The sequence below is a fragment of the Salvelinus fontinalis genome, chromosome 24 (assembly GCF_029448725.1).
Source record: "Salvelinus fontinalis isolate EN_2023a chromosome 24, ASM2944872v1, whole genome shotgun sequence".
Taxonomy (NCBI): Eukaryota; Metazoa; Chordata; class Actinopteri; order Salmoniformes; family Salmonidae; genus Salvelinus; species Salvelinus fontinalis.
The window spans coordinates 16,178,188-16,192,423 of NC_074688.1; the positions used below are offsets into that span (position 1 = coordinate 16,178,188).

The window sequence follows — 14,236 nt, forward strand, 5'->3', positions numbered from 1 at the left end:
CCTGCCATGAGCGTCGAGAGCCGTCAGCCAGCCATGAGCGTCGAGATTCGTCAGTCAGCCATGAGCTGCCCTTCAGCCTGAAAAGGCTAGATACCCAGAACTGCCCATCAGTCCAGAGCTGTCTCTCTGTCCGGAGCTGCCTTTCAGTCCGGAGTTGCCCCTCTATCCTGATCTCCCTCTCTATCTTTATCTACCTCTATATTCTTATCTATCCCTCTGTATTGATTTATCTCTCTGTCCCGGTGTTGTCCTTATTGGGTATGTTATTAAGAGGATTTTGTGGGGGAGAAAAGAGGGTGGACATTCTTGGAGGGAGGAAGCTAGGATGGATTATGGTGGGGTGGGAACCGCGCCCGGAGCCTGAGCCACCACCGTGGTTAGATGCCCACCCAGACCCTCCCCTAGTCCTTGTGCTGGTGCGTCCGGAGTTCGCACCTTGTGGGGGGGGTACTGTCACGTTCCTGACCTATTTATGTTAGTTGTTATGTGTGTTAGTTGGTCAGGACGTGAGGTTGGGTGGGCATTCTATGTTTTCTGTTTCTGTGTTGGTTTTGGGTTACCTGGTATGGCTCTTAATTAGAGGCAGGTGTTTGGCGTTCCTCTAATTGAGAGTCATATTTAGGTAGGCGTTGTCACAGTGTTCGTTGTGGGTGATTGTCTCCTGTGTCAGTATTTATGTTCGTACCACATGGGACTGTAGCGTTTGTTTGTTTCGTTTCGTTTCGATGTCGTCTGTTTCCTGTACGTAAGTTTATGTTTAGTTATGTAAGTTTATGTTCAGGTCTCGTCAACGTCGTTTTGTTATTTTGTAGTTTTGAAAGTGTTTTGTTTCGTTTCGTGTTGCCATCTTTATCGTTGTTATAATAAAGATGGCTTATTTCCCAAAAGCTGCGTTTTGGTCCGAAGATCCTTCTCTCCTCACCTCATCCGAGGATGAGGAGAGCACCAGGCGTTACAATCCATTTTATAATGAATTATACATCTTATTTTTGTATTGTCTAATCATGGTGGAACTGCATTTTAAAATAAATTATACATCAAATTTATTTATTGTCCTACCATGTGGAGCTACATTTTTAAAATAAATGTTAATTTATTCATTTATGGTCCTATATTGAGGGAACGGTCCACAACCCTATACCCTAGACACCCACCTGAATGATCCAGATACTAAGGAGAAGTCCCTATTTGTTTTATGGGCCTACTGTAAGCAGCCTGTGTGCAGCCTAAATGCGGTCAGAGACCTAGAGCAGCACCGCCCCCTCATGATTCTGAGCCTGCCTGGCAGGGTTGGTCCTGCAAAGCCCCCTGATGGGAGAGCATAATATACAAGGAAATTCTCAAAGATGCTAAAGAGAACCTTGACTACCTTGTACCTAGCCGGTGGGGATTCTGGTGGGGTGCCCCCACCCAGGCAGCGGCAGTGCTGGCAACACTAGCTGCAGTAACCCATGGCGAAGGGGTCACACAGACATTCAGAGAGGGGGCATATTATTGTGGCCCTGGTGGCACAAAATCAAAGATCTGAATGCACAGAGATGCTTGGGAATATGGTCACAACGGGGGACCATGTGTGGGTGTTTCAGGGGAAGGGGGTATATCTGACTGTATATGCATTCGTAAATCAAGACTTTTCTTGAATTGGGCTCTGTGGTGGTGCAACTGTTGAGAATCTGAGTCTATGGTTGTTGTGGGGGAAAGGGGTTGAGTGAGTGAGTGAGTGTGTGTGTGTGTGTGTGTGTGTGTGTGTGTGTGTGTGTGTGTGTGTGTGTGTGTGTGTGTGTGTGTGTGTGTGTGTGTGTGTGTGTGTGTGTGTGTGTGTGTGTGTGTGTGTGTGTGTGTGTGTGTGTGTGTGTGTGTGTGTGTGTGTGTGTGTGTGTGCACGTGCGTGCATGCGTGTATACACCACAACTGTTGCGAGGGAGTAAAAGATGTTAGGGACAATATAGGATGAATCACAATAATTGTTTGCTAAAATAATAATTGCTTGCCATAATGTAATTTTGGTAATGGCGAGACTGGTGAGAGGTAAAAATCCTTTGCATAAACTGCCTACCTTACTACAAATATAAATAGCTAAATATGGAAAATAAGATAAACAGGATTTTTAAAAGATATATATATATATTTAATGGGTTATATATAATACAGATGGAGGTGAGGGCGATGGAAATGCATTCGGCGGTTGATCTGCTTCTGTTCTGTGGGTGGAACTGTGTGCTCTTTTCCAAGGATGGGTCCCGGTCTCTCCGGAGCCATGGGATCCGGGGGGTCGGGGGCTGTCTGTCGGGCATTGGGATGACAACCCAACTCGGGATGAGGGGTTTTAACGGGTGGAATAGTGGGGACCAATTGGAGGTTTACTTAGTAGCAATGCAAATATCATGGTACAGCTATATAGACACTCAATCATCATGTTACTTTTTAATGGTATGTTTACAAACATATATTATGATAAATAGAATTGAAACTTGTGTCTCATTATGGTAATTGGTGAAATAAGTATAGCCAGTTATAATTGTAATGGCTTAGCAGATAATAAGAAAAGTAATGAACATGAGGGGAGACAGAGAGCTGGTTTCAAGCGCAGGCTGCAGCAGGTGTTTATTGTAAAGGACCACAGGAGGAGGCAGGTAGCTGGGTCCAGCGGCAGGCAGAAGGTCATACACAGGGGATCCAAAAGGGCAACAGTACAGGCAGGGAAAAGGCTAGTAATGTCTTCCTGGAGATCAGGCAATAGGTTGACAACAGGAAATCCAACAGGCTAAGTAAGGTACAGGCAGGGAATAGGCGTCATTAGTGAGGCAGGCAAAACTATCATACACGGGAGGATTAAATAACAGGCAAACCAGCACTCTAAATAGTGTGTCACAAAACAAACAATACCTCACAATGATGGGGTGCAAAGAACTGAACTAAATAGTGTGCGATAATGACATACAGGTGTGTGAACAGGTGATCAGAATTCAGGTGATTGGGATCTGGAGAGTGAGCTGCGTTCAGGGGATCTACGTGTTTGAGAGTGTGCGTTGGAAGCAGATGTTACAAAAAGACGATCATATATTTACCTGGTTAAAAGAAAAGGAATCTAATATCTATTGTTTACAGGAAACTCTTCAACAATTTTAGATTACGTTTTGTGGAAAAAGTACTGGGGGGCGAAAAATATGTTTCTCCCATGGGCAAAGAAACTCAAAAGGGTTGATGATCTTAATAAACATTCATTTTGATATGAATCTGCAAATTGTCCAAACAGATCCTCAATGTAGATGGGTGATTTTAAATATGTTATTGGACCATAAACAGATTTGGCTCATTAATATATACGGTCCAAATAATGGTGATCCATGCTTCTTTGAAAATATATTTAAGAATGTCTAAACTCTATAAGCAACACTATACTCTATTATTTTGGTGGGAGATTTTAATATGGTTTTAAATACCTCTATGGACCGTAAAGGAAATCACACTACAAACTATCACCCTCAGGCACTAAAGGAAATCATGAATGTCATGGATATATTGGAATTAGTGGATATATGGAGGCTTAAATATGCTGACCTCGTGAGATGTACATGGCGGAGGCTTAATCAAGCTAGTCGGCTTGATTACTTTCTTATGTCATTCTCGCTGGCACCAAAAGTTTAAAAAGTGTTGATGGGGGACAGAATACGGTCGGACCATCACATAATTGGCATATATATTACTCTTACATGCTTACGTGCTTCTACATCTCCACTGCTTGCTGTTTGGGATTTTAGGCTGGGTTTCTGTATAGCACTTTGTGACATCGGCTGATGAAAAAAGGGCTTTATAAATGAATGTGATTCTTACGGAATTTCCACGTAGGCGAGAATATTGGACATTTAATCAAAGCCTACTGGATGATAACTTGTTTTTAACTAGGACACAATCATTTATAACAGATTTGTCCTGACATAACATAGGTACAGAAGATCTCCATATTGTATGGGACACTTTTAAATGTGCCTTTAGAGGCCATGCAATTCAGTACTCATCTATAAAACAAAAGCAGTTTAGATCAAAAGAGTCCATATTAACAAAGGAAATTGAAGGACTAACAGTACAGTTAGATAGCAATAAAAACTGTACCATAGAGGCACAGAATAAGTTAGAGGAAAAACAAAAAGAAATGGAGGAACTTATTCAAGAAAGATCCAGTGTAATATATTATTAAAAAAAGCGAACTGGATGGAATATGGGGAAAAATGCACCAATTTCTTTTCCAATCTTCAACATAGAAATGCTACCAAAAATGTTGTATTGAAACTTTTTACAAATGATGGAGTCACTCATGATTCACCGAACGATATTTTGAAAGAGAAAGTAGAGTTCTCGTTTCGGTCTCCTCCATCTCCGCTAACCCGAAGATAATTGTACAGTAGATTTATGTATTTACCAAAAAATAGATTAGAAGAGGTTGTAGCGGCAGCACTCTACTTTTTACTGTATGCCCAAACAGCTGGGTATACAATCAACAGACCATTAGAAATATTAAGAGAGAGAAGGGGGGGAGAGAGAGAGAGATAGAGAGAGAGAGAGAGAGAGAGAGAGAGAGAGAGAGAGAGAGAGAGAGAGAGATAGAGAGAGAGAGAGAGCGAGGAGAGAGAGAGGAAGAGAAAGCGAAAGAGCGATGGAGAAAAAGAGTGGAAAAGAGGGTTAGAAAGATTATTCAGGCCGAGAGAGGAGAGGTCAGTGAATCTGGCCGTTGAGAGGCTGGGCTGTTAACGAGGGTTCAGGCCATGAGTCAGCACTTATGACTAACAGTTTATAAATGACCCTAAGACTGACCTTAAATGACTGTAAGACTCACAGGGAAAGAATAGAATAGACACAGTGTCCCAGACCACTCGTAGGCCATTCAATTATTATCTTATACTCTTAACCCATGTCAACACCTCAAACAGTCATGGAGCCATAGATCCAGCCTTCTCAAAGAGCCATACCATGGTTTGTCAAAGATTAAGTAAAGGCCTCATCGTTTAGACCTCACACTAGCATTGGGCTCTCAACAACAACAGAACATTGAGCTTTCATTATCTTACTTAGCAAGACGCATATGAAAGGTTGTGTCATGACGTTGGCAGTGGGGGTAGGTTTATGACAGTCATAAATACCTCTTTCCCCCTTTTTCTCTTCCCTACTGATGTGACATAATAAAACCCCTTGGTTAACATACAGATTCTGGGAACATCCGAAGTGGGGGGAAATGAACTATATTCTGGTAATCGACCAACTGATCATATGCGGTGGTACTTAAGGTATAATATGTCAGTTCGGTTGCCCTCTGACACATTCTCATCAATGATAGAATGACAGAAACTCTACTGTGGAAAGTCTAAACATCAGAGGTATCGGATTCACATGGAATTGTTGTTTAATTCAAATGTTTGAATATGACATTATTTGTGAAGAGGTGAAATGTAATTTTAGCTTCCAAATGAGAGATCTGGGCTTTCATAAGTTTTCCTCTGCTCACAGTGGCCCGCCCCTGTGAAGAGGCATGGGTTATAAACTTTTCAGACACACCCCTCTCCCTCCACTATAAAAGCCATTGACAAGAATATAACTTTCTCTTCCGGGTACGCTAGGATGACGATCCGGTGTCAGAATGGTTAAGATAATAACTACAGAACTAAGCCAACAGCAGCATGGACTTTGGTTGTGAATGGTATGAACTTTGAACTCGTATTCACTACAGAAGGGATACCTCCTAGCCGTTGAGTTAGCAACAGCTGCTACAAATGTAGGTTAGGAAGGACAGTCAGAGTATCCGGTCTACTACACACGACGTTACTCCAACGTATCCAGTGATCACCAGAGACATTCTTCAAAGGACAGAGGACTCGGGTTGGCGATACGGTCTTCCATCTACCACCAACCTACTGAAGCGCAGCTCAGAGTAAATATTTATTGCATTTTCCTTCTTCAAATGGGTGGTAATTTAGAATGCATAGGATACTGTATTTACGATAACACAGCTTCGCATATGTTCCAGTCTCCCACTCTTTCACTAAAACCCAGCCCCCCCCCTTTTCTTTGTGTAACAAGCTGTCATATCTATTCCGCCCGCTAGGGACGTTTTTCTGTATGACGGCACTTTGTAATCAAGTTTAATTGTATATGTGTGTACAATCATTTAATTGTATATGTGTATATGTGTGATTCTGTTTGATTAGTTAGGTATTTAGTAAATAAATAATTAAACCCAATTTTGTATTGCTGATTCAACTTGTTAGCCAGGATTCTTGCAGATAATCAAGGATTTACAACTTTCAGATGAGACTGAATAAAATGACGATTAATGTGACTGTTATGGATGTAAAATCTTACTAAATCTTTAAGAGTTTATTCGAAATATAACAGCTCTATAAATATTATTTCGTGGTGTCCCTCTCTAGTTAATTAACATTTACATGATTAGTTCAATCAGGTAATATTAATTACGGAGAAATGATTTTATAGAATAGCATGTCATAGCAATTAATCTGGCATAGTCAAAGACACGACAGTTGTATCAGTTTGTTAGGAGCCTTTTCCCTTTGTTCTAAGCTTCCATAGACTCTTGATGAGATCCACTGACTGTACAAAGGCACCAGCGCTCTCGCTCTAACTGTGAGAGTAAGATGGAGGAAGTGTCTATGAGTATTGATTTGCACCTGGTGCAGATCATATCTATCCCATACATCTCTGACACATTGTCTTATACCGCTTCTCTCAATGTTTTTCTACAGTGACTTGTGGTGCTGAATCTCTTTCTCTCTCTCTCTCTCTCTCTCTCTCTCTCTCTCTCTCTCTCGTTCGCTGAACAGAACCTGCATCCTATCCTTCTGCTGCAATGTTTGGGCTATAGGCATGATGAGGGCATGGGGAGATATGGCATTGGTGTGTGTGTATCTGTGTTTGTCCACTGTGTCCAACATTGTCCCTCAGGGCTGGCAGCAGCAGCTGCTGTGTTTGGTTGAGTAAAAGTGATAGGAGCGGATGAGAGACCCAAACAGCTCACTCAAACACACACACACACACACAAATACATACTTAATCACACACGCACACACCAGTGAAACACCTTACACAGACCAATAAGCGACATGCGCCACACTCCCTCCAACACAGATAGACAAACATAAACAGACACTTGTGATAGAGATCCTCTTCTGACTCTCAAGTTCATCCCCCAACACACACACATAGACACACATACACAGTCATACAGCCAGATGGCCAAACATACAACCACAAGGGTGAGCAAATTGCAGTGCGGATGCTATATTTACTCTCACACTCTCAGGCAAATGTTTCCAATGCCAAAACTGAGTAAGCCACACACTGTTAGCAGCCAAACATGAATAACAGCATGCTAAATGTGACAACGACTTCACACTCCACCGATCACATTCACTATTCTTTCATTAAGTATTCAGCATTCAACTCACCATGCTGCAGAGAGAGAGTGAGACAGAGAGAGAGTGAGACATAGAGAGTGAGACACAGAGAGAGTGAGACAGAGAGAGAGTGAGACAGAGAGAGAGTGAGACAGAGAGAGAGAGTGAGACAGAGAGAGGCCATATGACTGGCAATAATATACTGAATTGATCTCCACTCTTTCCAAGCAAATTGTGTTACAAACATTTGGGATGTGTATTGTACATGCACACGCACAACCTCTCTCTCTCTCTCTCTCTCTCTCTCTCTCTCTCTCTCTCTCTCTCTCTCTCTCTCTCTCTCAATTCAATTAAATTCAAGGGGCTTTATTGGCATGGGAAACATGTGTTAACATTGCCAAAGCAAGTGAGGTAGCAATACACAAAGTGAAACAAACAATACAAATTAACAGTAAACATACACATCTCTCTCTCTCTCACACACACACACACTAGGAGAGAGCAGTGGTTTGATCTCCTTAGGCCTCAGATGGGGAGTAGAGGCAGATCGGAGCATCACACCTTAGTGAAAGCTGCGTCTGATAAAGGATGGTTTAGTGGTTCACAACCTTTTTTGGTTATTGTACCACCAACTGATTGTTGCTCTGCCCGGAGTACCCCTGAAGTACCCCCTCATGTGCATTTTACCAGTAACCCTGTGGACTCCTGAGTCTTTTCAAGTATCCGCTGTGGATAGCCCAAGGTCCTAGTACCCCTGGTCGGGAAGCCCTGCTCTATAGCAGTAGTTCCCAGTGGTTCTCAATTTTGTCCCACCCATTGAATATAGTTGTTTAGAGTCCCCGTAATCCTAGATTCAGATCATTCAGGCGAGAAAAAACATCACCCAGATAGGCCAGTCGTGTGAGAAACTCGTCATCATGCAAGCGGTCAGACAAGTGAAAATGATGGTCAGTAAAGAAAACTTTAAGCTCGTCTCTCAATTCAAAAAACGTGTCAATACTTTGCCCCTTGATAACCAGCGCAAAATCGCAAAAAAAAATGCACATTTGTGGCCTGCTGGAGGTCATTTTGCAGGGCTCTGGCAGTGCACCTCCTTGCACTAAGGCGGAGGTACCGGTCCTGCTGCTGGGTTGTTGCCCTCCTACGGCCTCCTCCACGTCTCCTGATGTACTGGCCTGTCTCCTGGTAGGGCCTCCATGCTCTGGACACTACGCTGACAGACACAGCAAACCTTTTTGCCACAGTTCGCATTGATGTGCCATCCTGGATGAACTGCACTGCCTGAGCCACTTGTGTGGGTTGTAGACTCCGTCTCATGCTACCACTAGAGTGAGAGCACCGCCAGCATTCAAAAGTGACCAAAACATCAGCCAGGAAGCATAGGAACTGAGAAGTGGTCTGTGGTCACCACCTGCAGAATCACTCCTGTTTTGGGGGGTGTCTTGCTAATTGCCTATAATTTCCACCTTTTGTCTATTCCATTTGCACAACAGCATGTGAAATTTATTGTCAATCAGTGTTGCTTCCTAAGTGGACAGTTTGATTTCACAGAAGTGTGATTGACTTGGAGTTACATTGTGTTGTTTAAGTGTTCCCTTTATTTTTTTGAGCAGTGTATTTTATTTTTGGCAGTGAAACGAGGCTACTAAATGTATAGCCCCATTGGAAAATATAAATGGACTGTTTGAAAATGTGAAAAAAAAGTCTAAAAAATTATAAATATTTAGATTTTATTTAAAAAAAATGTGAATCACATTTTTATTTGGCGTACCCCCGACGGCATTGCGTACCCCAGTTTGGGAATTCCTGCTCTAGAGAATACTGTGGTGGAGGAGATTGGTTTTGCACAGTAACACTAACACAAACATAAATTCATTTAATCCCCCCACACAAACACACGCACACATTCCGAGCTATAAACAGGTAAACACACAACCTTCACCTGAAATGTAGATGTTTATCACACTCAAATGCACAACTAGCAATTTGTTATTTCTTACACTGATTCACTAAATGTACACATCAATCGTGATGGGAAATGTCTTGTGAGTCAGAACGTCTAGGTCCTTGAATACTTCTCTGTACTGCACATGTTTATAATAGATTTAGAATACTTCTCTGTACTGTACATGTTTAGAATATATTTAGAATACTTCTCTGTACTGTACATGTTTATAATAGATTTAGAATACTTCTCTGTACTGTACATGTTTAGAATATATTTAGAATACTTCTCTGTACTGTACATGTTTATAATAGATTTAGAATACTTCTCTGTACTGTACATGTTTATAATAGATTTAGAATACTTCTCTGTACTGCACATGTTTATAATAGATTTAGAATACTTCTCTGTACTGTACATGTTTAGAATAGATTTAGAATAATTCTCTGTACTGTACATGTTTAGAATAGATTTAGAATACTTCTCTGTACTGTACATGTTTATAATAGATTTAGAATACTTCTCTGTACTGCACATGTTTAGAATAGATTTAGAATACTTCTCTGTACTGTACATGTTTAGAATAGATTTAGAATACTTCTCTGTACTGTACATGTTTAGAATAGATTTAGAATACTTCTCTGTACTGCACATGTTTAGAATAGATTTAGGAGCGATAGAGGAGTGTGTGCTAACCATGTGTGGCTGGGAGTCAGTGAAGAATGCTTCCAACATGTGTGACTGAGAGTGATTTGGGTTTTGGCCTTGGCAGGGGCCACACTCGCTAGCCCTGGATTGTCCAAAACAGAAGATTAAATGTGGATTACAGCCATGCTCCCATCCCGATCTCTGACCGCTGCTCTTTTCCTAACTCATGACCTTCCCAAACCCAACGCTCGGCTCTGATGGCTGTGTTGCCAGCCCTATTGCACACCTATACTGTTACCAGTTGGTTACTGTGGAGTGGAGGTCTCTGCGGTGCTGTAAAGGACTGCTGTGAGACTGCGAGTGGACTTGGAGCTACTCAAGTGGTAAATAGGGATTAATCACTGCTGTGCTGTGTGTAATTAAATCAACAGCTCAAGTCACTCTAGTGTGTGTGCAACGAGAGAGGACACCAGTGTGCTACGGCCCCAGTCTGTCTCTCAGTACTGATCAGCTGTACTGGGATATTGAGGAGGAGATTGTGAATATTGTGAGTGTGGGGCGAGGACTTGATGAGAAGTGGATGAGGATGAGTGGGTACTGTCTCACGTCAGAGGTCTACGGATGAGATTTACACCCGTGTGGCTTTGACTTTAGACCGAGAGACACACAAAACCACAGACTGGATCACTCCCCCACTCTCCACCCACAAACACATATAGTATTGTTTCTATATCTCTCTCAAACACGCCAAACCACACCAAAACCCGCACCCAGTGACACTCACACTCTCGCACGCACGCGCACACGCACGCACACACACACACACACACACACACTTAGCAGAGAGTGTGTTCCGGTCTTGAGGGCTATCCTGGACCTCCTCCATCTCTGTCACATTCCAGTGACAGAAGGAGCAGAGGGCCTGCGCTCCCCTGCCAACAGAGTGCCATCCACACACAAGCTTTACCAAGCTGATTGTGTCTATACTGTCTGACATTCCTGTGTTCTTCCCGTGCTCTCTAAAGTGGATGGATGATTTTCAGGCTCCATTTCAGGGTGAACTCTATATCACTACTGTCTAAATATATTTGCATCATGTATTTTGTGTGTATGCTTCACTGGGTATGTGTCTGTGTTGGTGGGGATGTTTTATATACAGTATATATGTGTGTGTGCCAGTATATACAGTATTTATGGTTGCGTGTGAGATGCTGTCAAATAACCTGGATTGAAGGTTGCAGCTCCCCCCCACTCTCTCTCTCTCTCAATTGTTTTAGTTTTTCTCCATGTCTGGAGTCTCATCCTGCTGGGATTAAACTGTTGTCCTGAGGCACAACCAGTGTGTGGATGTATGTGCGTGCGTGTGTGTGTGTGGACGTGTGTGCGTGTGTGTGTGTGTGTGGACGTGTGTGCGTGCGTGTGTGTGCGTGCATGCGTGTGTGTGTGTGGACGTGTGTGTGTGGACGTGTGTGTGTGTGTGTGTGTGTGTGTGGACGTGTGTGTGTGTGTGTGTGGACGTGTGTGTGTGGACGTGTGTGTGTGGACGTGTGTGTGTGTGTGTGTGTGTGTGTGTGTGTGTGTGTGTGTGTGTGTGTGTGTGTGTGTGTGTGTGTGTGTGTGTGTGGACGTGCGTGTGTGGACGTGTGTGTGTGTGGATGTGTGTGTGTGTGTGGACGTGTGTGTGTGTGTGTGTGTGTGTGTGTGGATGTGTGTGTGTGGACGTGCGTGTGTGGACGTGTGTGTGTGTGTGTGGACGTGTGTGTGTGGACGTGCGTGTGTGGACGTGTGTGAGTGGCAGAGGAAATAGGCCCAGGATTCTCTGGGGAGAGTCGATACAGTATTAGTTAAACGGCCAAGATTCTGACCCTACCTGAAGCAAGACGTAGCCGTGGGCTATGTGCCAAATGGCCTGCTGTCAAGTCAACCAGGTCCTATTGATGATTAACCTTGGGGAAACCAGGGAGATGCTTTATAGAGAGAGTTAAAGGGATGAGGCCAGGTAAAGCCGCAGCAGAAGCCCAGACAACAGGGAAAGAGGGAGCCCTTTAAGAGGATTACACCACAGTATCACATGGGGAACATTGAAATCATGGAGCAAACAAGCCAGCTTTGACTCGTCACAGCTTCTTTTGTATGGGTGGCTTCTTCAGCCATCACCAAATGAAAAGGACTTGAATATTTCCCAATAACGTGACCTAGCTTATGCATTGGATAAGACAGACGGAACACATACACTTCTCTAGTGTCTGTTGTATTTAAGCAATAAGGCCCGAGGGGGTGGGGTATATGGCCAATATACAGCTAAGGGCTGTTCTTAGGGATGACTGTCAGCCAATCAGCATTCAGAGCTCGAACCACCCAGTTTATAATAGTGTATATCGATTGTGTTTGTGGTTATCAATAAGAGTCTATCATAGATCAACCATGTCTGCAACATTTTATACAACAGGTTGTAAGAGATGTTCTCTCTCCTGGGTGTAGAATGATTTTTCATCTGGCTTCCATCCACAGATGACAGCAGACAGTTCCAGCCTGCTTTGGTAGCATTGTTATTGCTGGTGTTTCTTCTCAGCTTCCTGGGTAGTCAAGCTGCCTGTAGTCTTCACTACAGCTGGTCCTCAGCTCGAATCAGAGCTCACGAGCACACCGTTCCTTTTTCTGCCCATCTGTTGTTGCCATGGTAACTGTCGGAAGAAGGAGGGGAGGGGAGTGGAGGGAGGGTAGGGGGGATGTAGGGGGTTTGTGGGTAAAGGCACCAGGGAGCCCCCCCTACCTCCTGACTTACCCCCTTTCCTCGATCAACATATTATCTCCAGGGTTACAGAAAGAAACACTGTAGAATCGGTAAGTCAAACTTAAGGAAGAGCGACATTCATGAACGTACAGTATAAAAGGGGCTGTTCTTCCTCCACAACAACAACAATACAGTAGCATCACTTCAAATGGCATCTCTGTTGGTTGTTTAGCAAGCCAACAACGCAAGCTGCTCAGTTGTCTGTGTGCGGACGGTTGTGACAACGCTTCCCTCCGAGAAATAACATGTTGGTGCGCGCTGATCACTGTAGATACAAATAGGACTTCAAACAAATCAACCTGGCTTTTGTCATTAGCTGTTGAGAGGGAAACCATGATAAAATTAAAAGAAGCAGTTTGGGCTCTGGGCATAATGTTTTTACAGTCACTGAGCATTGTATGAAAGCACAGACAGGGTGTTCATTTAGCAACCAGATGCAGGCTGTTGAGGGGGGAGGACACGATGACAAGGGTCTGGGGGGCAAGGCCAGCAGAGCCACACACAGACGGTTGTGGACATTTTCATAAGATTCACAAAGGAGATTTTGTTTTGATGTTAAACAGGTTCTTCCGACAATGGTAGCAAAAATGCTTCACCAAAAAATAAAATTATTGTCTCTATTTGGAGCTCATCAGTTGCAATGCCAGGCAGAGATGGGGAGGGAAAGAGGGGGAGGGAGGGAGAGAAGGAGAGGGGGTTTAGGGAGGGAGGGAGATGGTAGGAGCAGGAGCACAGGGAATGGAAAGACAGGGAGAAAAGACAGAAAGAGAGCTCGTGAAGGAAGAAGAGGAGTAGGAACAGGTGGGGGCTGTGGGCCTGGATCATCTAAAGCTATTTGATGGCATTAAACAAACTACTAGGCCTAATGCAAGAATCCTCCATTGGCCCTGGTGCAGATTAAGGTTGTGGGTTGCGTGTGGAAGCCATTATATAATTCATTCTCCCTGATGAGATTTTCTTCCCTCATCCCTTTTTTTTTTACCGCATTGGCAGTTTTTTTTATTCATCTAAATCTCTGTCTACTACATTTTTGGGTGCCTTTTTATCCCTGTCTGTAACTAATTCCACAGTAATTTGATGTTTTCCCTCTGTGCCTAATCATTTTTCACAGCCTTTGACTGATACAGTGCGCTAGCTGGCACAATGCTACAGAACGGCTATAGTGGATACTGTGTCCTAAACTCCTTCATGGAGTCACTACAAGGGTAACAGCATGACTTTTTTTCATATCTGCTGCAACTTCATCCAGATTACAGGTGGGCGGATTGGGAGCATGTATTTCAGTTTTTTCCTTTTCCTTTATTCCAGGCTTCATTTTTTACCTCTGCAGTCTCTGTCTATTATGAGAAGTATGCCTAAATGTGAATAGCGGCTGACTTTGGGTCAGATTAAATATGACCTCTGAAACCACAGCTGTGGCATGTGCAGGCCAGTAAAGCTGCT

The 14,236-nt window shown here is 43.3% G+C and overlaps 1 protein-coding gene across 1 annotated transcript in view; it reads left to right on the top strand.

The window, feature by feature from the left end:
* Window positions 1-14,236, top strand: part of LOC129822028 (gap junction delta-2 protein) — a 44,929-nt gene that overhangs the window by 17,066 nt on the left and 13,627 nt on the right. The gene's annotated exons all lie outside the window — the stretch shown is intronic.